The sequence below is a fragment of the Tupaia chinensis genome, unplaced genomic scaffold (genome assembly GCF_000334495.1).
Source record: "Tupaia chinensis unplaced genomic scaffold, TupChi_1.0 Scaffold000625_1, whole genome shotgun sequence".
Classification (NCBI taxonomy): Eukaryota; Metazoa; Chordata; class Mammalia; order Scandentia; family Tupaiidae; genus Tupaia; species Tupaia belangeri.
The window spans coordinates 678,507-682,086 of NW_006160145.1; the positions used below are offsets into that span (position 1 = coordinate 678,507).

At 44.9% G+C, this 3,580-nt stretch overlaps 1 long non-coding RNA gene across 1 annotated transcript in view; it reads right to left on the reverse strand.

Moving 5' to 3' along the window:
* Positions 1-2,962, reverse strand: part of LOC102493732 (uncharacterized) — a 25,957-nt gene extending 22,995 nt beyond the window's left edge. The window contains exons 1-2 of the long non-coding RNA XR_001371184.2: positions 2,782-2,962; positions 2,071-2,154 (exon numbers count right to left, since the gene is read on the reverse strand). This is a non-coding gene — a long non-coding RNA (uncharacterized LOC102493732). The remainder of the gene's footprint in view (positions 1-2,070; positions 2,155-2,781) is intronic.
* Positions 2,963-3,580: the final 618 nt, after the last annotated feature.

The following is a 3,580-nucleotide window of genomic DNA, read 5'->3' on the forward strand; positions in this document are numbered from 1 at the left end:
CATGCGCCCTATAGTGAAAAAACCTCTCAAAAAAAAAAATAAATAAAAGATACAGAGACAGAATGTGAGAAATTGCCCTCCAGGGGGGATGGCCATGCCACAATCCCTTCTCCTCCATTCTCCTCTCAGGATTTTGGGCAGGCACACACATGCACCTGTGAGTTTCAAGCTGCCAGGTCCAAAACTCTAACCGTGGTTGACTACATGGGAGTCCAGTGACATAACCATTACACCATCTGCTGGTCCCTGATTTCTCCAATTCTAGATGAAAGTGTATTTGAGATTTGCCTGAACATTTCTGTTGATAGGGAGCTCATTACTTACTAATTTTTTGATAAATTTTAATTCTTAGGAAGATATTGTCTTAAATAAAACTTGACCTCTTTGTGCCTTTCTCTCCCAAGACCCTGTAGCCACTCCCATCCCCTAGTTGACTTAGGCAAGAGAACAGTTACATCTCCATATGGGTACTGGCATTTTCCTTCCTGGTATCTGAGTTATTTGAAGACAGTGGCTACATCTTTCCTCTCAAAAGGACAATAGGCAACATGTATTGAGCACATACGTGCCAGACACTATTCTAACTAAGCACTTTACAAGTGTTAACTCACTTATCCCTTATGAGAACCTCTGAGAGAGGTCCCACTGTGACCTTATTTATAGACAAGAAGGCAGAGGACGAGAAAGGCTAAATGCATTATTTCCAGTCATACAGCTCGTGAGCAGCAGAGTCAGAATCAGACACAGAGGGTCTGACTCCAAAGACAACACTCGTAACACCGCCACACTTACGAGGACTATCACACTCATTTGATAATTGCTTGCTGATGTGAAATTAAAAAAAAAAATACTGGCTCTTTGGAACCATGAAATGAACCAAGTTCCCACAACACCAGTGTCTAGATGGATTGATTCTACCATAAGTGAAGATGTGAAAGTTGAAAAGGGAGAAAGGACAGCCCTTATCCGGGTCATGAAGGATCCAGTTAGACATGAAGGTCATACAGCTCGTGAGCAGCAGAGTCAGAATCAGACACAGAGGGTCTGACTCCAAAGACAACACTCGTAACACCGCCACACTTACGAGGACTATCACACTCATTTGATAATTGCTTGCTGATGTGAAATTAAAAAAAAAAAATACTGGCTCTTTGGAACCATGAAATGAACCAAGTTCCCACAACACCAGTGTCTAGATGGATTGATTCTACCATAAGTGAAGATGTGAAAGTTGAAAAGGGAGAAAGGACAGCCCTTATCCGGGTCATGAAGGATCCAGTTAGACATGAAGCAGAACCTCCTGACGTGGAGTGCTTTGAGCCACAGGAATAGAAAACATGGAGCTGTTCTTCCTCTCTTGGGCAATCTATTTAAACAAGGGAAGAGGGAAGGAAGGGAGGGAGGGAGAAATAATGTTTCAATGGTGATTCTTCTCCCTGAGGCTGTCCAGGGGCAAAATCAAACATTATACAGAAACATGCTTCTCAGAAACTTGCCTTCTCCCAATTCCTAATCCTCACACGTTTCTCCAGAGCACGTAGAAAGGCAGTCTTATAAGCACATCAGCTCACTGGTCCCACACCATCATGGATCTCAGATTAGTCATCAGGCATAGTGGCTAAGGTGTTAGACTCCCACATGGCTGACCATGATTTGAGTCCTGGATCTAGTAGCTTGAAACTCACATGTGTGCCCAAAATTCCAGGAGGAGAATGGAGGACAAGGGATTGTGTCATTACCATCACCCCTGGGGGATGATGTCTCACTTTCCCCCTCACCACTTCTCTTTGTCTCTCTGGTAAGCACACACACCCTATAGCAAAAACCTAAAAAAAAAAACCTAAAAAAAAAAATGTGATCAGGAAGCAAGAGATCAGAGATTCGTAAGTCAAACCTATATCCTATACAACTACATACTGTCAGAAATTGAGCTGGATACCCGAATCAGAGCATTTTAGAGTGGGAAAGAGCTCCGGCGGTAATCCCACCCTATCCAATCTCCCATACACAGTGAGAAAGCCTTCGAGAACATTCCAGACAGGTAGGCATTTACCTGTTATCGACACCCACCTACCACAGTTCCAGGGCCAGCTCTCAGGGCTTCAAAGAGAGGTGAAGTGAGTCACAAATATTTGGTACAGGGAAATCTGAAGCCTGGGGCCAGGGAAGATGAAATTAGGGAAGATTAAAGGACTCGATTCATGTTACACAGCTGATGCCTTCCACACATGACCATGCGTGTGTGTGTGGGCGGGGGGGAATTGTGAATGAAGCCATAGGTAGGTGGAGTTTGAGAAATTTGGTGCAGCCCATTCTAATCCCATTGCTGATCTCGATTTGTATGACACTGATAAACTGGATTATTTTTCGGTTTATTTCCCAGCCCCACTGATGCTGGGCTTGGCCATGTGATTTGTTTTGGCCTAAGGAATGTGGACAACGCTAATCGCCTGCTGGTGCTGAGCCAAAGCCTAAGAGATCTGGTGTGTTTTTGCTCTTTCCCATGCACTCCGGTCATGGACCATGAGAAAAACATAACCCAGTTGTTCCAAGGAGGATGAGAGAAAATGGACCAAGCGTGGATCCACCTCATACCTTGGGACCAAACTTAGTCCACCTGCAGCCTGAAGCAAGGATACCTTAACCACTCCACAAACCCAAGGGCAGACCCGTAATTAATGCTCATTTTTGTAAGCCCCTCTACTTGCCCATTCTGTTGCTCATAACAGAAAATATCTGAGTCTGGTTAATTGGAAAAGGCCAGAGGTTTGCTCTGCTCACTGTTGAGATCCAGAGTCTAAGGGCTACATCTGCTAAGGGTCTTCCTGCTGTCCAGAAACCTGGCGGAGGGCAGAAGTGAGCATATGTGTGTTCTTGTGGCCCTGTCTGTCTCATTCCCCGTCCTTATAAACCCACTAAGATTCAATCATGGGGTCCCCACCCTAACACAGCTCCTGAAGGCTCCCCCTCTTAATTCCATAGCTGGATTGTCTCTGACTAGCATCACAATACCAGCAAATTCCAACAGGTGGATTTTGGAGGTGCACATTCAAACCATAGCAACCATTGAGTTGTGGGGTCATTTGTTATGTAGCATTATCATAGCAAGAGCTAGCTATGCAGATTATTGTTAGTGAATCAGGCACCTGCGGTTTTGTCCCCCAGCTTCCAACATTTGTCCTTTCATCACCATCCCTGGATTCCCTGTGGGAACCTTCTCCTTTCCATCTTTCAGTTCTTTACCTTGGGTAGGTCTCCATCCCAGGCCCACAGTCTTAGGCTTAAATCAGTGGAATACCACAGGTCAGGGACCACCACAACTGAGTCAGGAGAGTCCTATGCCCAGTGAATGTTTTTGCTGCTTTGTTGTTAAGTTTTATTTGGAATGACATCATAGAAAATTGTTTGGTTTAGCTCTCAGCAGCCTGCTTCTGAGCTCTGAGGAAGCTTGCCTTCTTCTGGGCTACCCAGTCTTTCTTCTGGGCAAGGGACATTTTGGGACAATTCCACCTCTTCTTTCTAACTTCTTTCTTGGGCTTCTTTTCATAGACTGGGTTCTCTCGTATAGCAGTGTGAGCTT